The following is a 23,539-nucleotide window of genomic DNA, read 5'->3' on the forward strand; positions in this document are numbered from 1 at the left end:
GTCGTCTGTGCCGTCTCTCTGCCGCCCGGGTGGCACAAAAGGCCGTCGGAATTCCCGCGCGGAGCCGGGCGGTTGTCAGGAGCTAACGAGGCCAGAAGAGCGGTGACGTCTTTACGCACCTGTTGCCGCGGCGACGCCTCGTTAAAACACCTCGTGGCGTCACCCGGTGAGCGGCGCGGCTCCGGCTGGGTCCCGTGCCGAGTCTTAACCCTTTCACTGCCGGGGACATTATTCTACTTTCTTTCTTTACTTTCTATTCTAAATAATTCTGTTTATAGGCACAGACGTCACGACCTACACACACACACACACACACACACACACACACACACACACACACACACACACACACACACACACACACACACACACACACATGCACACACATACACATGTCATTACCTACACACACACACACGTCACAACCTACACACACACACACACACACACACACACACATACACATGTCATTACCTACACACACACACACACACGTCACAACTACAAAGAGTGACACGTTCAGCCGAACGCACAATTGGAGGGGGGCTCCCCACCCTCCAGAACATTTACAACAAGCGTTGCAGGGGCAAGGCTAAGAGAATCATTAAAGACTACAGTCACCCGAACAACTGCCTCTTTGAACTGCTGCGGTCAGGCAAGCGATACCGGAGTCTCAAGGCGAGCACAGAAAGACTCAAAAGAAGCTTCTATCCCCAGGCCATCAGGCTGCTAAACGAACAATGAACACTACACAACAACAACCATCAAACGCACATAGCACACACATCCACACGCACACACTCACTTTAAACAAACACACTGTAGCACCCACTCCACACACTTTATAGCACACACCCACTTTAAACAAACACACTGTAGCACCCACTCCACACACTTTATATTTATTGATGAAGGATTGCACTACAACTCGTACACCTTACTGTAAATTGTACCTAAATTGTACCTCATCCCATTTCTGCTTTGCACTATATAGTACTGTACATTAGTACACTGCATAGTATTGTATATTATATGGTAACTCAGTTACGTCTACTCTGCATCGAACATTGTACATATGTCTATACTGAACACTGTGACCTAATTTTCTACTTCTAAATTACATGCTATACTATGTTATTTGATACTATCTTGTCTAGCACAGTCTCTGGAGCGTAACAGTAAGAAGCATTTTGTATGAAAGTATTCTGTACTTCTGTATGACAACTATTAAAGAAACTTGAAACCTACACACACACATGTCACGACCTACACCTACACCCCCCCCCCCATCTCTCTGTACCTGAGTGTACAGTAACACCCTGTGTGGTCTGTTTGGCTGCACAGTGAGACCTGGCTGTTTAAACAATGTCCGATGTTTTGACGGGATGCAGTGAGTTTCCGCTTCCCTATAAAATGTCTGGATCGGGTTCCTGTTGTGATAACCAGCCTTCTGTTACGGTCAGAGATGTAACAGTAACAGCGCGGACAGTATGATGCGGCTACAGAACCCAACGACTGTTTACAAAATACACCATGTATTGTAAAACACAGGCACACAGTGGTAGTGAAAGGGTCAACTGTCTGTAGCGTGGTAGTGAAAGGGTTAACTGTCTGTAGCGTGGTAGTGAAAGGGTTAACTGTATGTAGTGTGGTAGTGAAAGGGTTAACTGTCTGTAGTGTGGTAGTGAAAGGGTTAACTGTCTGTAGTGTGGTAGTGAAAGGTTAACCTTCTGTAGTGTGGTAGTGAACGGGTAAACCTTCTGTAGTGTGGTAGTGAAATGGTTAACCTTCTGTAGTGTGGTAGTGAAAGGTTAACCCTTTGTAGGTTGGTAGTGAAAGAGTTAACCTTCTGTAGTGTGGTAGTGAAAGGGTTAACTTTCTGTAGTGTGGTAGTGAAAGGTTAACCTTCTGTAGTGTGGTAGTGAAAGGGTAAACCTTCTGTAGTGTGGTAGTGAAATGGTTAACCTTCTGTAGTGTGGTAGTGAAAGGTTAACCCTTTGTAGGTTGGTAGTGAAAGAGGTAACCTTCTGTAGTGTGGTAGTGAAAGGGTTAACTTTCTGTAGTGTGGTAGTGAAAGGTTAACCTTCTGTAGTGTGGTAGTGAAAGGGTTAACTTTCTGTAGTGTGGTAGTGAAAGGTTAACCTTCTGTAGTGTGGTAGTGAAAGGTTAACTGTCTGTAGTGTGGTAGTGAAAGGGTTAACTTTCTGTAGTGTGGTAGTGAAAGGGTTATCCTTCTGTAGTGTGGTAGTGAAAGGTTAACTGTCTGTAGTGTGGTAGTGAAAGGGTTAACTTTCTGTAGTGTGGTAGTGAAAGGTTAACCTTCTGTAGTGTGGTAGTGAAAGGGTAAACCTTCTGTAGTGTGGTAGTGAAATGGTTAACCTTCTGTAGTGTGGTAGTGAAAGGTTAACCCTTTGTAGGTTGGTAGTGAAAGAGTTAACCTTCTGTAGTGTGGTAGTGAAAGGGTTAACTTTCTGTAGTGTGGTAGTGAAAGGTTAACCTTCTGTAGTGTGGTAGTGAAAGGGTTAACTTTCTGTAGTGTGGTAGTGAAAGGTTAACCTTCTGTAGTGTGGTAGTGAAAGGGTAAACCTTCTGTAGTGTGGTAGTGAAAGGTTAACCCTTTGTAGTGTGGTAGTGAAAGGTTACCCAGTGGTGAGCGATGTCAACCTACTATAATAATAATAATAATAATAATAATAATAATAATAATAATAATAATAATAATAATAATAATAATAATAATAATAATAATAATAATAATAATAATAATAATAATAATAATAATAATAATAATAATAATAATAATAATAATAGATTGGATTTTAAGAGAGAAGCGCCTTTCTCAGACTCAAGGACACTGTACAAGGAAAGGATGGAAAAAAAAAATTTTTGAAAAAAGAAACTGAGATTTAAGCTACTTCCTCAAACTGGCAGCTCAACGGGAACCGCCCAGTTACTCTATGGCCATGTGCTTCACCCTTCATACTGATGTAGCCCAACCCACCCATCCACATTCATTGCACACACTACCACGTGCACACACTCACATGCACAAACTCACCTTTAACCCTTTCACTGCCACACGACAGAAGGTTAGCCCTTTACTATCACACAACATCATTAGCTCCGCGGATGATGCTAATGATGGAGCATCGCCGTCGGTTGTGTGATAGTAAAGGGCTAACCTTCTGTATTGTCACAGTGAAAGGGTTAACCGGCTGTCGTGTGGCAGTGAAAGGGTTAACATTCACGTAGACACTTTAAACACTTTATAACACTACACACCATATTTTATCTATTTATCACAAAAATATTTGCACTACATCTCTATACCTCATTTTAGCATTTAGCATTTTTATATTTATATTTGCATATCGTATTGTATATTTTGTATAGTGTTTGGACATTATTCTTTAACCTTTTTACTGTACTGTATGAAGCACATTCTCAGGGGGCTCATACAGAACCAAGCGTTTCACTGTAATGTACATGTACTGTACGTGACAAATAAAACAAAACTAGAACTTACATCGTCAGAACCAAGAACCATATAAGCTAGTTTAACATTTTCCGATGAACTATGTTGTCGAACGCAATCATATTAAAAACGGTATATTTTTCAAGTGTTGCGTACGTACTGTATATAGTGTCGAGTAGAGTGATTCTAGTGAGGAATCGCCCTCACACTCCTAGTGATTTTAATTTACTTTTATATTTCAAACCTTTATTTAAACTCGAAAGGCAACGGAGGTTTCCCCTCGTTCACAGTCACGTCGAGTGAGTGTACACACAGAGAGATAAAAAAAAAAGAGATAAAATCATAACAATAAGACAAAAGTAAGGATAACAAATCAATTAAAACACGTACAACTTGATTGACAAAGGTTGGAGATCAAGGTTTTTAACTCTGCAACAGAGGGGAGAATCTTTACGGACTGTTGGAGTTCATTCCATGAGCTGTATGGGCAGAATAACATGGATCACAACACACATTGTTGTGTTGACCTGTATAGTTGTCATTACAGGTTTTTAATTAAAATTCTTTCCCTTTTAATTTTTTTTATCAAGATGGTCATCTGTTTCTGCGTTCTTCATTCACAATTATTACAATCACAATATAGCAATTCTCCTTGAAAACAATCATGTCCTTTTATCATTTCACATCTTTCCCTTAGACTCCACACACGTTTGTGAAATGTAAACATTTCTATCGATTCCTTTTCTATGACCAAAGGATTTTTATTTGTATTATATTCAAAATAAAAGTAAAAAATAAATCAAATCCAATAAATAAAGTCAACAAGCTAGCGAGTGAACTTGGGGAGATGTCATCACATGTATCCCAAAGGTTAGAATATAATTCTTAAGTTGTGTCGTGCAATAAGTAAAGTTCACATATGTTCTTTTAACAATTCAACTAAAATCTGTTTATGTTTAACATTATATCCTGTCCATTTCGTTCAGATCCGATAGAATCTTTCCAGTTGAATTCTAATAGAGAATTACATCTTTTCCATTGCGTAGTCATTACAGGTTTTTACATGATAATCTGATCCGTCCATGTGCGTGCGTGTGTGTGTGTGTGTGCGTGTGTGTGCGTGCGTGTGTGTGTGTGTGCGTGTGCGTGTGTGTGCATGTGTGTGCGTGTGTGTGTGTGTATGCGCGTGTGCATGTGTGTGTGCATGTGCATGTGTGTGTGTGCGTGTGTGTGCGTGTGCATGTGTGTGTGTGTGTGTGACACTGACTGACTTGCTGTGTGTTCAGCTTCTTATCTCTCCCAGGCGTCACACGAAGGCACACTTCCTCCTCAGACTCACAGAACACCTCTGTGGCTGATGGCTTCCTCTCTCTGAGCCCGGCCCGCTCTCTCTCTCTCTCAGGCAGCGTTGTTGTAGAACTACTCGAGTCCTGGACTGATTTTCAGGACTCGTGACTCGACTTGAGCACTGATGATGACTCGGACTTTTGATTTGATTTGATTTGATTACGGATCCCCATTAGCTGGTGCCATGGCAACCAGCTAGTCTTCCTGCTGGGGTCCACACACACAAAAAAACATACAAAAACAATTATTGCAAAACAGAATTATTAAAAGTCAGTACTCAACATACAATACACACTGAAACTAACAATTAAGATGGCTAAAATTACATGCAAAAAAAAGAAGAAAAAAAAACAGTGTTAAATACAATTTAAGATTGTTTTTAAAATTGAATCTTTTTAAGAATTGCTTTTAGAATGCTCATCAATGTTACTAAAACGTCAATTTCACCATACCTTTAAAAAGAAAAAAAAACACACAAAGTAATCAGAAGACGTTTTGGATAACATGGCTGCAGCTACACTCATGCATGACATATATTAATTTCCTTCCGGATTATGGCTCCTTTGAGTTTATTTTTGAACTTGGACTTGGACTCGAGCATTGACTGCATTCGGACTCGGAAGGTGCAGACGAGGACTTGTTAATTGATAAATAGTAATTTTTTTGTAATAGGCCCTAATCATTTGGCATAAGGTATTGATGGCTAGGTGCATTTGTTTGGCTATTTGTGTCACAAAGTAAATAAACTCCCTTTGAAACGGTGAAACGCTGTGTCATTTATGTTTAATGTAGACCTTTTTTATTTTTTTTTTAAGCGCCTTGGGTCTCCTGAAAGGCGCTATATAAATTTAAGATATTATTATTATTATTATTTGTATGTCAGCTCTTTGACTGCCAGAGTGGAGTGGACTCAACCTTGATGACTTGGACTTGGACTCGGACTCACCCAAATTCAAATTCACCCAGTCACTCACACATTCACACACCGACGGCGGAGGCGACCATGCGAGGTGCCGACCTGCTCATCGGGAGCGGTTATAAGGGTTGAGTGTCTCGCTCAAGGACACTTCGACATGCAGCCGGGAGGAGGAGCGGGAATCGAACCTGGAGCCTTTCAGATTACCAGACGACCTCTACCTCCTGAGCCACTCTCGCCTCTTGTTGCCACATTAGCATGGGCTGAGATGATGTGCTGGGCACAGTTGAATAACGTTTTTGAAATGTGACTTTTGTCATTTGGAAGAAGTCGTCTTAAAGGTCCCCTACACTCAAAGAGGTGTTTTATTGTGTTTAGGGTTAACCCGTCTACGTCTCGGAGGCCTGTCTCGTGGATTGTTAATAATTGTTGCGGAACCTCTCACATTCACATTCTTCCCCTGGAGAGCGAGAGCTTCTCTGTACTTCCCTGAAATCTGAGTTGCATGTGTGATGTCACTAATAGCAGGGATGCACCGAATGGGAAATTCTTGGCCGAAACCGATACCGAAAATAGAAAACAGTTGGCCGAAAGCCGAAAGGCTGAAAATGATTCATAGAATAGATATTTTTTTACCAATGTTGTGGAACATTATGATTATGGAAAAATATATGATTATGGCAAAACTTAACTTAAATAATAAATAATCACTATTATGGGTCCATAAAACATTTATTCAGCACTTCTGAATGCATACAGATACAGTACATTAATTCCATCTTTTCTCTGGCTGCCGCAGCGGACATCTGTGCTCTACTGAGCGCACCTTTCTAGTCCCCAGCTGAATGTGCTCGCTTGACTTGGCACAGTAGACAGCGTCAAAATGTGAATAATATGCATATTAGATCACTCTGTGATTAACCGCGACGGGCATATGGTGAATGGGGATGTAAAGGCATGTTGAAGACGCATTTGTTGGATGCGTTGCGCGCAGAGTTTACATAGGGGCAGCGCGACTCCCGACAGGGCAACATCATCACAACAACACGTGAGGTTGTTTCTGTTTCGGTGATATATTTTCGGTGAAAAAACTCTTTCGGCCGAAAGCCGAAAGGCCATTTTTTGCCATTTTCGGCCGAAAACTTTCGGTGCCGAAATTTCGGTGCATCCCTAACTAATAGGTCCGACCTCTCACGGTCCAATATGTGGTAACCTGACACCTTTAAAATCTAAATGTCCTTGAGCAAGACACTTAAGCCCTAATTGCTCCTGATGAGCAGGTTGGCACCTTGCATTGCTCAGAACCTTTACCACAGCTGAGAACATTTTCCACAGCTCAGAACCTTTACCATTTAGCTGACGCTTTTATCCAAAACTACTTATTTTATTGTGTGCACCGAAGCCAGCAAAGGGGAACACTATCCAATGATAACGTCTACTCAACTCAAGTGCCTCACTTATGGAGAGCCCAGACATTTGACAGAAATAGAAAACACCAAGCGGAGGCCCTTCCACCCAAAGTCTTTCACAGGCTGCGTAGTTGGCAGAGATCGAGAGGAGTCCGTATAGATAGCAACCACGTCATGCTAGCTTACCAGTAAGGGAGAACAATTCAGCACATCCGGTAAGGTTGAGGAGTTCAGCTAGCTTACCCAGAAAGGGAGAGAAGTTCAGCTAGCTTACCCAGAAAGGGAGAGACGTTCAGCTAGCTTACCCAGAAAGGGAGAGAAGTTCAGCTAGCTTACCCAGAAAGGGAGAGAATCTCAGCTAGCTTACCCAGAAAGGGAGAGAAGTTCAGCTAGCTTACCCAGAAAGGGAGAGACGTTCAGCTAGCTTACCCAGAAAGGGAGAGAAGTTCAGCTAGCTTACCCAGAAAGGGAGAGAAGTTCAGCTAGCTTACCCAGAAAGGGAGAGAAGTTCAGCTAGCTTACCCAGAAAGGGAGAGAAGCTCCGCTAGCTTACCCAGAAAGGGAGAGACGTTCAGCTAGCTTACCCAGAAAGGGAGAGAAGTTCAATTAGCTTACCCAGAAAGGGAGAGAAGCTCCGCTAGCTTACCCAGAAAGGGAGAGAAGTTCAATTAGCTTACCCAGAAAGGGAGAGAAGCTCCGCTAGCTTACCCAGAAAGGGAGAGAAGCTCCGCTAGCTTACCCAGAAAGGGAGAGCAGTCCAGCTAGCTTACCCAGAAAGGGAGAGCAGTCCAGCTAGCTTACCCAGACAGGGAGAGAAGCTCAGCTAGCTTACCCAGAAAGGGAGAGAAGTTCAGCTATAGCTTACCCAGAAAGGGGCTAAATATATTGCTCCAACGTGAAGGGATCTCTTCATGTGGGCCCTGGCATCTTTGTCACATATCTTGCGGACCTCAGAGTTGAGAACCCCTGCATTAGTGGACACTACAAGCCAGACGGAACATTTTAATGTGTACCACAAGCGCCACTGGAATCTCCATCGTGGCAACACAACAGCCCTGTGGATCTCATGGACTAAAAAAACATTGTCAAATGTTCTTTGGCAGCCATTTTATGGTTTATCAGCCAAATGACCGATCATCGAGAAAGCAAATTTGAATGGGATGGCCTTTTCTGTCAATTCTGTCAAAGTTATATGGTCATCATAACCCTTTATTGTGAGGTTATAGAATAAATACTTTTTAGTTTTTTTACATGATCTGATATGAACCAGTCTGCTCCATCTTGATAATGGTAACTAACACACGACTAATAAGACCCCCTTCTACACAACCATCCTGTGCCATCCTGTGGTTTCTGCCACAGACTCCTTAGTTACCGTGGCAACCACTCACCCGCAGAGATCGTTATCCATGTCACGTCTTTATACACCTCACCGCAGAGATCGTTATCCAGGTCGTAATGTACACATCTTTATACACATCTTTTAAACTCACATGTCACCTCAAAATGCAAGCAGATCATAATGTTGTAATGTTATTCAACGTAAAAAATAACGTTGCATTTAATTATTTCCTCTAATTATTTCCCTATTCAAAACTCCCAGACTGCTCCATCTCCTCCTTCTAGAGACTCTGATATAGACAGTCTTTCCCCTCCATTGCTGTGTTTCTCTTCTGTGACAATGCAGAGACTCTCAACACAGGAAATTATTCAATTTTAAACACCAATTTGCACGAACCACCTTAAAACAAAGGTGCACCTCAGTTATAGGTATCAAACTATGGACCTCTTTGCAGAATGATGAAAAGAGTTCTACTAATATATTTAACTTCAAACGGTTGTATAAAGAAAAGATAAATAGACAGTGTATAGCACAGTTTAGTATAATATTGCAGTTTAGCGTAACAGGATAATATAGCATAGCATTACAGTATAGCTGTAGGAGTATAGCGATATAGTATATAGCAGTGTAACATAGAATAATAATATCTAAAAATATTGTATAATACTGTATACCAATATAGCGTAGTATAAATAGTATGATTTAGTTATATTATAATAAAATAAAAATAATACAATTATATAATATAGTATATAGAAGTATAATATAGAATACATTATATAAATATATAGATAAATGTGTGTGTGTGTGTGTATAAATGAATTAAATTAAATATGCAATTTAACTGATGTTAAATGTTTTTATTTATGTTAATTTAATTGTGTTGATGTTTCCATTTCTGTAAAATAAGTATGTACCTTTTGTTTGGTTTGGTAAACATTGATTGCACGTAGTCTATCAGTGTACTGTATGTGTGTAGGGGCGGGTACTGTACAAATAATAATTTTCTTCTTCCTGTTCCTTTCGGCCATGGAATTTAGTGGAGCATATTAATATGTACTGTTGGACTGTAATAATTCCATATATACGAATAAATAAAAATTTAATGAAATGAAGAAAAACACCCATCTCTCTGTGATGTCACAATGTCGTCTAAAAATCTGCTTGGCAGACAGGCTGCTTTCGATCAGGCTGTTCTGCTCTACCAGTTTAATTGAACCAAATCAGCAGAAAAGATAGATCCCAGCCCATCTAATGTTCATGAGTGGCTCGATCTCACTAGAACATGCTGTATCTGTTACCATAGATAGACTATAGTAAAGCGGTGGTGTGCGTGTGCGTGTGTGTGTGTGTGTGCATGTGTGTGTACGTGCAGCTGGAGGGGAAGTGGTGGAGGATGAAAAGCAGAAGCCAGCAGCTCTCTCTGCAGGACCTCTTCTCACTACAGAGACTAGGAGGCGGGGCTAGATCCACAAAGAATGGATTGCACGGTGCTAGTTGCACCCTACTTACAATTCACTATGAATTGAAAATGGGGGACCCTGGTGTAAACAAGACGAAAGTCTTTCTCTGGTCTGCATCCCCTGCATCAATCAATCGAATTTGATTGATTGAAACTTTTATTAACAGATTGTAGAATGGGTAGAATACAGTAAGGCTCAATACACACAATTGTTAAGGGGATGCAGACCAGGGTCCCCCATTTTCAATTTATAATGAATTGTATGTAAGGGTGCAACTAGCACCGTGCAATCCATTCTTTGTGGATCTAGCCCTAGGCCTAGCTAAAGCCTCTGTACTCTTCTCACTACAGAGACTATATAGGCCTAGCTAAAGCCTCTGTTCTCTTCACACTACAGAGACTATATAACCTAGCTAAAGGCTCTGTGCTCTTCACACTACAGAGACTATATAGGCCTAGCTAAAGCATATGTGCTCTTCACACTACAGAGACTATATAGGCCTAGCTAAAGCCTCTGTGCTCTTCACACTACAGAGACTATATAACCTAGCTAAAGCATATGTGCTCTTCACACTACAGAGACTATATAACCTAGCTAAAGCACATGTGCTCTTCACACTACAGAGACTATATAACCTAGCTAAAGCATATGTGCTCTTCACACTACAGAGACTATATAACCTAGCTAAAGCATATGTGCTCTTCACACTACAGAGACTATATAGGCCTAGCTAAAGCATATGTGCTCTTCACACTACAGAGACTATATAACCTAGCTAAAGCATATGTGCTCTTCACACTACAGAGACTATATAGGCCTAGCTAAAGCATATGTGCTCTTCACACTACAGAGACTATATAACCTAGCTAAAGCATATGTGCTCTTCACACTACAGAGACTATATAGGCCTAGCTAAAGCATATGTGCTCTTCACACTACAGAGACTATATAGGCCTAGCTAAAGGCTCTGTGCTCTTCACACAACAGATAGACTATATATAGAACCCGCTCTCTCAGACTCTCTTTGATCGGCAGTCAGGTCTGAAGTGGAACTGACTTCTCTGTGCGAAACCGGACATCATCAGTGGTTCTCAGGTGTATTGTTGTCAGTGATAAAGATAAAAGAGCGCTGAGGTGTAGGTCATGCTATGAAACTGGACTTGAAGAGGCCTTTATTTGTAGCACACCTTGCTACAGTACATTGTCATGCAGCGAACACACACACATGCGAGATGGGTGTCATGTAGGAACACACACACACACACGCTCTCTCTCTCTGTCTCTCTCTCTGCCTGTCTCTCTCTCCATCTCTCTCTCTGTCTATCTCTCTCCATCTCTCTCTCTCTGTCTGTCTGTCTGTCTGTCTGTCTGTCTGTCTGTCTGTCTGTCTGTCTGTCTGTCTGTCTGTCTGTCTGTCTGTCTGTCTGTCTGTCTGTCTGTCTCTCTGTCTGTCTCTCTCTCTCTCTCTCTCTCTCTCTCTGTCTCTCTCTGTTTCTCTGTCTCTATCTCTCTCTCATATTGTCTGTATCTTTGTCTCTCTGTATCTCTGTCTGTCTGTCTGTCTCTCTCCCCCCCCCCCCTCTCTCTCTCTCTCTCTCTCTGTCTCTCTCTGTTTCTCTGTCTCTGTCTCTATCTCTCTCTCATATTGTCTGTATCTCTGTATCTCTGTCACTCTGTCTGTCTGTCTGTCTCTCTCTCCTCTCTGTCTCTCTCTCTCTCTCTCTCTCTCTCTCTCTCTCTCTCTCTCTCTCTCTCTCTCTCTCTCTCTCTCTCTCTCTCTCTCTCTCTCTCTCTGCCTCTCTCTGTTTCTCTGTCTCTGTCTCTATCTCTCTCTCATATTGTCTGTATCTCTGTCTCTCTGTCTGTCTGTCTCTCTCTCCCCTCTCTCTCTCTCTCTCTCTCAAACCTTGATCAATACATAGAAATTACTTCTTCACGGTCCAGTGACTATCTTTAGGCGACACGAGAGAGAGTGATCAGCACGAGGTGAGGTGAGGGGTGGCGGGGGGGGGGGGGGGGGGAAACCAGGTCGTAGTTATTGTCCTGCGACGTCGCCTGGCGTGTCTGAGACCCACGTCGCTCGGGCCGCGACAAAAAACACTCCACTCCTCTCTCTCTCTCTCTCTCTCCGCCCGGTCACTAAAACCCGCCCGGTACTCAATACACCACTGTACCTCCTTCCTGGCTCCCATGGACCGTGGGGCTGAAGTGGACCGTGAGGAAGTGAACGGAACCACGATAAGCAGTGGAGGAAAGGAGGAAGGAGGAGGAGTGTGACATCACCCTGCATGCGTGTGTGCGTGTGTGTGTGTGTGTGTGTGTGTGTGTGTGTGTGTGTGTGTGTGTGTGTGTGTGTGTGTGTGTGTGTGTGTGTGTGTGTGTGTGTGTGTGTGTGTGTGTGTGTGTGTGTGTGTGTGTGTGTGTGTGTGTGTGTGTGTGTGTGTGTGTGTGTGTGTGTGTGTGTGTGTGTGTGTGTGTGTGTGTGTGTGTGTGTGAATAGAACACTCTCGGGGCTCCCGTTTCACTCTCTCAAAGGGCTTGTTCCATGACACCCATATCTATTGATATGATGAGAATGACTATTGTGTGTGTGTGTGTGTGTGTGTGTGTATGTATGTGTGCGCGCACGCACGGGCATGTGTGTGTGTGTGTGTGTGTGTACAGTATGACATCACATCACCCAACCTGTTTTTGTCACGAGTGCTGCTGACGTTTTCATCTTTGTTTGCGTGAGAAAGGGGAGGATTGTGTGCGTTTCCAATAATGGCTGATTTAGCTCTTTATACCTGCAGCTGTTTGCCCTCGTACTGACATAGTGTCAACAACACCCACGCCTAGAGAGGTTCACGATTCAAGAGGTTTATTTGTCACATGCTACATACCAGGGCATTACAGTGAAATGCGGGTGGCCATGCCCGCTTCGATTGTGCAATAATACTAATAATAAAATAGACATAAAAAAAACAGGTAGTAAAATAGACATAAAAAGGGCATGATAAAATAGACACGCTAAAGTCCTGAGATTGTTAGCTATACGGATTTAAGGCACTGGGTCCTATGTACACTACTGTACAATATACAGTTTTTACTCTATATCCCTATGCTATACTTGCTAATATCTAAACTATACTACACAAGAACCACATGGGTTCTTTCCTTAAAGTGACCTTTATTTTCCTCGTTCCTTTGAAGTGTCCTTTCCGTTTTGTTTAAAGTGACCGTTTGTGTGTGAGCGATTGCAGCGTGTGTGTTGTGTGTGTTGTGTGTGTGTGTGTGTGTGTGTGTGTGTGTGTGTGTGTGTGTGTGTGTGTGTGTGTGTGTGTGTGTCTGTGTGTGTGTGTGTGTGTGTTTGTGTGTGGAGTGTTCAGTGTTCTGATGGCCTGGGGGGAAGAAGCTGAGCCGTAGTCTCTCTGTTCTGGTTGCGTGTGTACGTAGGCGCTTGCCTGACCGCAGCAGCTTGAACAGGCTGTGGTTGGGGGTGGTGGGGGTCTTTCATTATTCTAGAATTATACTGTTGACCCAGTGTCAACAGAGGGACCCACACCTGGAGAGAGAGGGGCCCACACCTGGAGAGAGAGAGGGACCCACACCTGGAGAGAGGGACCCACACCTGGAGAGAGAGGGACCCACACCTAGAGAGAGAGGGACCCACACCTGGAGAGAGAGGGACCCACACCTGGGGAGAGAGAGGGACCCACACCTGGAGAGAGGGACCCACACCTGGAGAGAGAGGGACCCACACCTGGAGAGAGAAGGACCCACACCTAGAGAGAGAGGGACCCACACCTGGAGAGAGAGGGACACACACCTGGAGAGAGAGGGACCCACACACCTGGAGAGAGAGAGGGACCCATACCTGGAGAGAGAGGGACACACACCTGGAGAGAGAGGGACCCACACCTGGAGAGAGAGAGGGACCCACACCTGGAGAGAGAGGGGCCCACACCTGGAGAGAGAGGGACCCACACCTGGAGAGAGGGACGGACCCACACCTGGAGAGAGAGGGACCCACACCTGGAGAGAGAGGGACCCACACCTGGAGAGAGAGGGACCCACACCTGGAGAGAGAGGGACCCACACCTGGAGAGAGAGGGACCCACACCTGGAGAGAGAGAGGGACCCACACCTGGAGAGAGAGGGACCCACACCTGGAGAGAGAGAGGGACCCACACCTGGAGAGAGAGGGACCCACACCTGGAGAGAGGGACCCACACCTGGAGAGAGGGACCCACACCTGGAGAGAGAGGGACCCACACCTGGAGAGAGAGAGGGACCCACACCTGGAGAGAGAGGGGCCCACACCTGGAGAGAGAGGGACCCACACCTGGAGAGAGAGGGACACACACCTGGAGAGAGAGGGGCCCACACACCTGGAGAGAGAGGGACCCACACCTGGAGAGAGAGGGGCCCACACCTGGAGAGAGAGAGGGACCCACACCTGGAGAGAGAGGGACCCACACCTGAAGAGAGAGGGACCCACACCTGGAGAGAGAGAGGGACCCACACCTGGAGAGAGAGGGACCCACACCTGGAGAGAGAGAGGGACACACACCTGGAGAGAGAGGGACCCACACCTGGAGAGAGAGGGACCCACACACCTGGAGAGAGAGGGACCCACACCTGGAGAGAGAGGGACCCACACCTGGAGAGAGAGGGACCCACACACCTGGAGAGAGAGGGACCCACACCTGGAGAGAGAGGGACCCACACCTGGAGAGAGAGAGGGACCCACACCTGGAGAGAGAGGGACCCACACCTGGAGAGAGGGGGACCCACACCTGGAGAGAGAGGGACCCACACCTGGAGAGAGAGAGGGACCCACACCTGGAGAGAGAGGGACCCACACCTGGAGAGAGAGGGACCCACACCTGGAGAGAGAGGGACCCACACCTGGAGAGAGAGGGACCCACACACCTGGAGAGAGAGGGACCCACACCTGGAGAGAGAGGGACCCACACCTGGAGAGAGAGAGGGACCCACACCTGGAGAGAGAGGGACCCACACCTGGAGAGAGAGGGACCCACACCTGGAGAGAGGGGGACCCACACCTGGAGAGAGAGGGACCCACACCTGGAGAGAGAGAGGGACCCACACCTGGAGAGAGAGAGGGACCCACACCTGCAGAGAGGGACCCACACCTGGAGAGAGAGGGACCCACACCTGGAGAGAGAGAGACCCACACCTAGAGAGAGGGACACACACCTGGAGAGAGAGGGACCCACACCTGGAGAGAGAGGGACCCACACCTGGAGAGAGAGGGACCCACACCTGGAGAGAGAGGGACCCACACCTGGAGAGAGAGGGACCCACACCTGGAGAGAGAGGGACCCACACCAGGAGAGAGAGGGACCCACACCTGGAGAGAGAGGGACCCACACCTGGAGAGAGAGGGACCCACACCTGGAGAGAGAGAGGGACACACACCTGGAGAGAGAGGGACCCACACCTGGAGAGAGGGGGACCCACACACCTGGAGAGAGAGGGACCCACACCTGGAGAGAGAGGGACCCACACCTGGAGAGAGAGGGACCCACACCTGGAGAGAGAGGGACCCACACCTGGAGAGAGAGGGACCCACACCTGGAGAGAGAGGGACCCACACCTGGAGAGAGGGGGACCCACACACCTGGAGAGAGAGGGACACACACCTGGAGAGAGAGGGACCCACACCTGGAGAGAGAGAGAGGCCCACACCTAGTGAGAGGGACACAGTGTCTACAGAGGGACCCACACCAGTGGCTCAGGAGGGAGGAGGCAGAGCAGTTGTCTGGCAATCGGAAGGTTCCCGGTTCGATTCCTTGACCCAAGACACTTAACCCCTCGTTGCTCCCGATGAGCAGGTCGGGGGCACCTTGCACAGTGTGTGAGAATGCGTGAGTGAACGGGGGTGAATGCGTGAGGAACAATAATTGTAAAGCGCTTTTGGATAAAAGCTGCTCTTATAAACGCACCGTCGTTCACGTCGCCTGGAGAGAGGGACAGGGTCACTGCCGAGGGTGGTGGTGTGGTGGTGGTGGTGGTGGTGGTGGTGAGGGCCTGTCATAACCAGGGCAGCAGGAAAGAGCCTGTTTTCCATTCACCGGCCCCCGGTGGCGGGCGAGGCCATTCATTCACCACCAGACGCTCTTGTTATTCTACCAGACAAATGAGGCTTTTAGAGCAGAGCGCAGTCTGCTTGTTCTACCTGCCAGAGAGTCTAGTGGAGGAGACAGAGCTGACCGGCCGCAGACCAAATCCACCATTAAGTTTTAGTGGCCGCTGCCACTCTGGTTGTTGTAACGTTATAGGATTTTGTCACACAATGGTGACTCTCTTCTGCCGTCTCTCATCGAAGACAGAGAGAGAGAAGAGAAGATAGGAGAAGAGACGAGGAGAGGAAATGAGAGAGGAGAGGAGGGGAGAGAAGAGAGGAGAAGAGGAGAGGAGGGGAGAGAAGAGATGAGAAGAGGAGAGGAGGGGAGAGAAGAGAAGAGAGAAGAGGAGAGGAGGGGAGAGAAGAGATGAGAAGAGGAGAGGAGGGGAGAGAAGAGAAGAGAGGAGAAGAGGAGAGGAGGGGAGAGAAGAGAGGAGAGAGGAGAGAAGAGAGGAGAGGAGGGGAGAGAAGAGAAGAGAGGAGAAGAGGGGAGAGGAGAAGAGAAGAGGAGAGGAGGGGAGAAAATAGAAGATAGGAGAAGAGGAGGGGAGAGGAGAGGAGAGGAGAAGAGGAGAGAGGAGAGGAGGGGAGAGAAGAGAAGAGAGGAGAAGAGGAGAGGAGATGAGGGGAGAAGAGGATAGGAGAAGAGAGGAGGGGAGAGAAGAGAGGAGAGGAGAGGAGGGGAGAGAAGGGAGAGGAGAGGGGAGAGAGGAGAGGAGGGGAGAGAAGGGAGAGGAGAGGAGAGAGGAGAGAAGAGAGGAGAGGAGAGGAGGGGAGAGAAGGGAGAGGAGAGGAGAGAGGAGGGGAGAGGAGAGAAGAGAAGAGAGGAGAAGAGGAGAGAGGAGAGGAGGGGAGAGAAGAGGAGAGAGGAGAGGAGGGGAGAGAAGAGAAGAGAGGAGAGGAGGGGAGAGAAGGGAGAGGAGAAGAGGATAGGAGAGGAGGGGAGAAGAGAGGAGAGAAGAGGAGAGGAGAGGAGGGGAGAGAAGGGAGAGAAGAGAGGAGAGAGAAGAGAGGAGAGGAGAAGAGGAGAGAGGAGAGGAGGGGAGAGAAGAGAGGAGAGGAGAGAAGAGGAGAGAAGAGGAGAGGAGAGAAGACGAGGGGAGAAGAGGCTGTTAATAGCTCATTCAGAGCCGTGGGGGTGGGGGGTGGGGGCGGAGGGGGGTAAACGACAGAGACTTCTCCTCGAGTCTCTGTTCTACCCTGTTTGTTCAGGAGCGGCGGCGGGGGCGCAAAGACAGGAGGAAAGAAAGAGGGACGTCTGGTCGAGAGAGAGAGAGAGAGAGAAAGAGAGAGAGAGAGAGAGAGAGAGAGAGAGAGAAGCTTAAGGAGGAGGAGAAGGAAACGCAGAACGACAGGATGGAGGTTGAGACAGGAAGTAGCAAAGGAAAGTGGGACAAATAAGAGATAAAGGAGAGAGAAGGGGAGGTCCTACCGGTCCCATAATGGCCCCCGTTGGCCCCCCCAGGAGCATTATCTGCAACAAGGCGCGGGGGCGAGGCAACAGGGGAGGGGGGGGTGTGCCACCTGATCCCTGGCAACACAAAGAAGCCCGTCCTCCTGTCAGAGAGACACACATCCCTGTCTCCCGGCACAACGCCGCCACACTATAATATAGGTGACTATAGGTGTACTGTAGTACGCTGCTGCTCTCCGGCTACACTGCTGCCCTACAGATACAGTACGACTGGCTACCAGTGATGCCAGTAACTAGTTACTTAGTAACTAGTTACTGTAATCTGATTACTTTTTTCAGTAAATAGTAATCTAATTTGTTACTTTTTACAAGCCAGTAATCTGATTACAGTTACTTTTCCAAGTGGCTGTGAGTTACTATTTAGTTACTATCTCATAATGCTGATGATGAGAGAGCCAGGGGTACAGTCAGCTAGACCGGAGTATGGCCTGATGGCTGATGACGTCTCATGATGACCTGTCTGAGCAGCCAATCATGATTTATGACATTATGCACTTTCAATAAAGCATTATTTAAAAAAAAAAAATGTTGTCATTCTTGTGGCAGCAGCAGGGGAGACGACGACGACTTCGTAACCTAGTTACTTTCAAAGTAACTAAGTTACTTTGATAATCAAGTAATCAGTAAAGTAACTAGATTACTTTTTAAAGGAGTAATCAGTAATCAGATTATTTTTACAAGTAATCTGTGGCATCACTGCTGGCTACACACACGGGCTGTAGAAAAAAGCACACGTTACATAAAGAAACAACCTGGGCGGCTAAGTGCTCGCCACCAACGCAGGAGATGCTGGGTTTGAGCCCAGCTCTCGTCGGCGTTGCTTCCGGCTTGGCTGCTCGTTCATACTAATACAATTGGCAGTGTTAGGGGGTGGGAAAGCCCGGTGGGTGGGGATCGGATGTTGTGGACACTAGCGACTCCTACAGGTCGGTTGGCTGACGCCTGTACAGTAGAAGCAGGAAGTAACGGGGGCAGCATGAGCCTCCCACGCGTTACTCCTCCTTGCCGCTGAGAGATCGGCACTGTACAGGTGAAAAGATGCGACAGGCTGCCTCCTCGTGTACCGGAGGGGAGACGTGATGCAAGGCTTCGTCCACATTGCAGCCGACCAGTGGGAGGCATAGTCTAGCAACGTTTGAGACAGGGGAGGGGAGAATTGGACGATACGAAATTGGGATGGGAGAAAAATAGAAAATGGGGAGAAAAAGTAGATAAAAAAAATATATAAAGAAACAACCTACCATAACGTGTTTCTAGTTATACATGGGCGGGGAGGGAGAGGAAGAGGGAGAGGGGGAGGAAGAGGGGGAGGAAGAGGGGAAGAGAGAGAGAGAGAGAGAGAGAGAGAGAGAGAGAGAGAGAGAGAGAGAGAAGCCTCTCTTCACTCCCATCTCTCTCTCTCCCTCTCTCTCTCTCTCCCTCTCTCTCTCCCTCTCTCTCTCTCTCTCTCTCTCTCTCTCTCTCTCTCTCTCCGTCTCCCTCTCTCTCTCTCTCTCTCTCTCTCTCTCTCTCTCAGCTTAGCGCCACGCAGACACGCGGACGTCGTGGTGGTGGAGACAGACTCCAGTGTGTGTGTTGTTGACCTTACGCCCCCTTTTTGACGAGAAACAGAGCGGAGTCGGAAATCTTTTTAAAAACTACAATTTTCTCCGTCCCAGGGGACCGGCGGAGAGCGAGCGAGCGACCGGGGACCGACCCACCGACCGACCGGGGGCGCAGGGCCGTTACGGTCTCTCCGGCAGACGGCGGCGTCTGTTCGAAACATGTGGTCGGCGCAGCAGCCGTGGGCCGCGGTTAGAGTGTTTTGGACGTCAGCGGCAGGATAATATAATATGACGGGTCTTGCGCTCGGCCTGCTCTGTGTGGTTTCATGCCAGTCGACGGTGGCTGGCTGGCAGGGTGGGTGGGTGTGACACATGTTTCATTCAGATTCAGATTCAGATGACTTTATTCACCATTATTGTAATAATGACAAATGGAACGTGATTCGACATTTACAGCGCATGCTTTTTTCCCCACAATTAAGAACAACACAACAGTAAATAAATAATTATATAAAGTGCAAAACAGGACAGAACAGTGAGAGACAACAATAAGACTGTAAAGTGCAGTGGTTGGGGACATGGACATACAGTGCAGCACAAAGTTCAAGTCCCGGAAGTCCAACATGTTGAAGAGGTTGTGACCCGGGTGGGTGGGCGGGGGGGGGGTCTGCCATGATCCTCCTCGCCCTCCGTCCTCAAGGCCCTGGTGGAGTGTAGGGACTCGAGGGAGGGAAGGGGGCAGCCGATCACACTCTCCGCCGAGCGTATCACCCGCTGCAGCTTGGCCTTGTCCCTGACCATGCTAGTCGACGCTGGCAGGATAATGGTGGCTGTGTGGGTGTGTGTGGCACATGTTTCATGCTGGCAGCAGGCCTGGCAGGATAATGGTGGCTCGGTGGGTGTGGCACATGTTTCATGCTGGCAGGCCTGGCAGGATAATGGTGGCTGGGTGGGTGTGTGTGGCACATGTTTCTCCTCCCTATTTATCCGAGCTCCTGCACCGCCCCCAACCCCCCCACAGATCCCTCAGATCAGCTGACCAGCTGCTATTGGTGGTGCCTAGAACTAGGCTCAAGACTAGGGGAGACAGAGCCTTCTCCACCGCAGCGCCTAGATTGTGGAACAGCCTCCCCCTCAAAGTACGGGCCGCCCAGACCGTGCAGGTTTTTAAATCACTTTTAAAAACCTACCTGTAGGGGAGCTCCCGTAGCTCACCGCATATCTCGGCGCTATTTCTGCGTCGGGGAAAACCGTGCTCGTCACGGATCTGGTGGACACGAATTCGATTCCCGGACCCGCCGTCATTTATCAGAATGTCTTCCCCTGCTCTACATCCCGTTTCAACCTGTTTCTGTCGGTCATGCTTGACCAGAAAAGCGATAAACGCTAAAAAAGAAAGTGTAAAAAAAAAATAAAAAAATTGTGTAAAAAAAAAACTACCTGGCCTCCCCACCAGACCCCTGGCCCCTTTTTTATCTTCTTCACTTTACTTTGTCCCACCTGTTTTTATTACATTCATTGTTATACTGTGTTTTTTTTACATTTTATATCTTGCATTGTAATATTTTTGTCTTTTATCAACCTGCTGCCTGTGAAGCACTTTGGTGCCAGCTGCCTCTGTCTAGAAATGTGCTGCTATATTTAAATAAAATGGACTTGACTTGACTTGACTTCATGCTAGTCCGCGCTGGCAGGCCTGGTTGGTCAGTGGTCAGTGGTCAGGACAGTGGGGTGTGGGGGTCAGGGTTCAGTAAGGGTGTAAAGTACTTTGTTACAATACTTAAGTACTTTACTCGAGTAGTATTAGGTTTGTATACTTGTACTTTTACTCAATTACATTTCAGAGGAAAAAAAACATACTTTTTACTCCGTACATTTAAAATGCAGACCTATACAAAGTACAAATCTCGCAGGTCCAACTATTTTAATTAGTATATTTGTTTCTCTGGCCGAACTAACGTTAACGTTATTAATCCTGCGGCCGCGCATTATTAAAAAAAAAAACAGCCAATCAAATCCCCATCAATGGAAAATGAACCCGCCCCCCATACCCATGCTGATTGGTCCTTGTGCAAGACTGGATAGCAGGGGATCTTTGATTAAACACCTGCTGTCAGAAGAATAGACAAGAGAGAAAAAAAGTGTTTACTTTAACTTTTTAGTACTTAAGTACATTTAAAAGTAGAAACTTTTAAACTTTTACTCAAGTGTGTTTTTAGCCAGATACTCTGACTTTTTTTTACTTGAGTACAATTTTGAGACGGTACCCCATACTTTCACTTCTGGGTACTTTTTACACTCCTGGGGTTCAGTAGCAGTACAGTGGGGTGTGGTCAAGCAGTACAGTGGTCAGCGCTCAGTGTGTAACTTGGCAGCAGTGCGTGCGTGTGTGCGTGCGTGTGTGTGTGTGTGTGTGTGTGTGTGTGCGTGTGTGTGCCTGTACTGAGCAGAAGGACCAGGAAATGGTAAAAAAAATAAAGAGAGGGTGTGTGTCGCTGTGTGGGTGTGTAGGCAGGGTGTGCTGGGAGGCAGCTGAGTAGGAGGTGTGTGTGTGTGTGTGTGTGTGTGTGTGTGTGTGTGTGTGTGTGTGTGTGTGTGTGTGTGTGTGTGTGTGTGCGTGTGTGCGTGTGTGCGTGTGTGTGTGTGTGTGTGTGTGTGTGTGTGTGTGTGTGTGTGTGTGTGTGTGTGTGTGTGTGTGTGTTTCCGTCTAAGGAAACGCCATTGAGGCGTTTCTAAAAGATATAATAAAATCAACAGTAAAATACAGAATTAAAATCACAAATCGGAACAAATAGTTATCAGAGCAAGAGTCCGTGAGAGCAAGAGAGAGAGAGAGGGGGGAGAGAGAGAGAGGAAGAAAGAAAGAGGGGAAGAGAGAGAGAGGGAGGGAAAGAGAGAGGGGGGAGGGGAAGAGAGAGAGGAGAAATTAGGAGAGAGGCGGAGAGGGAGAGAGAGAGGAAGAGAGAAAGAGGGGAAGAGAGAGAGAGGGAGGGAAAGAGAGAGGGGGGAGGGGAAGAGAGAGAGGAGAAATTAGGAGAGAGGCGGAGAGGGAGAGAGAGAGAGGAAGAGAGAAATGGGGAGAGAGAAGGCGACTGGGTGGTGCAGCGGACATTGCGCTCGTCACCAACGCAAGAGACACCGGGTTCGAATCCGGCTGTCGGCGTTGCCTCCGGCTTGGGGCCGGCCATCATACTAACTCAATTGGCAGAGTTAGCGGGTGGAAGTCGATGATGGGTGGTCATCTGGACGTTGTGGACAGCGACTCCTACAGGTGGGTTGGGGGACGCCTGCACAGCAGAGACAGGAAGTAGCGGGGCCTCCCACACGTTACACCTCGCCACTGAGAGTCCGCGCTGGCAGGTGAAAAGATGTGACAGGCTGCCTCCTCGTGTACCGGAGGGGACACGTGATGCAAGGCTTCTATCCTCCCTACAACCGGCCAGTGGGGGGCATATGCGAGCAACGTTCAAGACGGGGGAGGGGAGAATTGGCACAGCGAAATTGGGATGGGAGAAAAAGAGGAGAAAAAGAGGAGAAAAAGTGGATCAAAAAAGAAATGGAGAGAGAGAGAGAGAGAGAGAGAGAGAGAGAGAGAGAGAGAGAGAGAGAGAGAGAGAGAGAGAGAGAGAGAGAGAGAGAGAGAGAGAGAGGACAGGTGGGTGAAGGAAGAGTACCTTCCAGCCGCACCATATCACTGGAAAGCCTCTCTTTCTCCCTGTCTCTCTGTCATACGGTCCCATCCTGTGTGTGTGTGTGTGTGTGTGTGTGTGTGTGTGTGTGTGTGTGTGTGTGTGTGTGTGTGTGTGTGTGTGTGTGTGTGTGTGTGTGTGTGTGTGTGTGTGTGTGTGTGTGTGTGTGTGTGTGTGTGTGTGTGTGTGTGTGTGTGTGTGTGTGTGTGTGTGTGTGTGTGTGTGTGTGTGTGTGTGTGTGTGCCCCGTGTGCCCAGTAGAGTGAGGCAGACACATTAAGTATTCATCGGTCCAGTGTTCCTCTACGTGACAGCCTCCCTCACTCTCCCGACTGATTCTCTGCTTCCCCACTGGGCCTTCTTCTCCCAAACACCCGCGTGTGAGCCGTGGGTGCACATACGTGCACGTACGACCAGCGCTGGGGAAACTACCCTAAACTCACTCAGGAATGCCCGAAGGGTGTGTTTTAAGGAGGGGGCGGGGAGCGGTTGTTGATGTGGAAGCAGGAAAAGACGACCTTTTTAGGGAAATAATGTGGTTTGTAATGAACTACCTACCGTACATGACCCAGACATAGTGAACAAACTACAGTAATGACCCAGAAGTAGTGAACAAACTACAGTAATGACCCAGAAGTAGTGAACAAACTACAGTAATGACCCAGAAGTAGTGAACAAACTACAGTAATGACCCAGAAGTAGTGAACAAACTACAGTAAGTGACCCAGAAGTAGTGAACAAACTACAG

The 23,539-nt window shown here is 47.2% G+C and overlaps 1 protein-coding gene across 1 annotated transcript in view; it reads left to right on the forward strand.

Moving 5' to 3' along the window:
* Positions 1 to 23,539, forward strand: part of prkd2 (protein kinase D2) — a 76,541-nt gene that overhangs the window by 7,568 nt on the left and 45,434 nt on the right. The window lies entirely within an intron of this gene.

The sequence above is a fragment of the Notolepis coatsorum genome (genome assembly GCF_963971535.1).
Source record: "Notolepis coatsorum genome assembly, chromosome: 1".
Taxonomy (NCBI): domain Eukaryota; kingdom Metazoa; phylum Chordata; class Actinopteri; order Aulopiformes; family Paralepididae; genus Notolepis; species Notolepis coatsorum.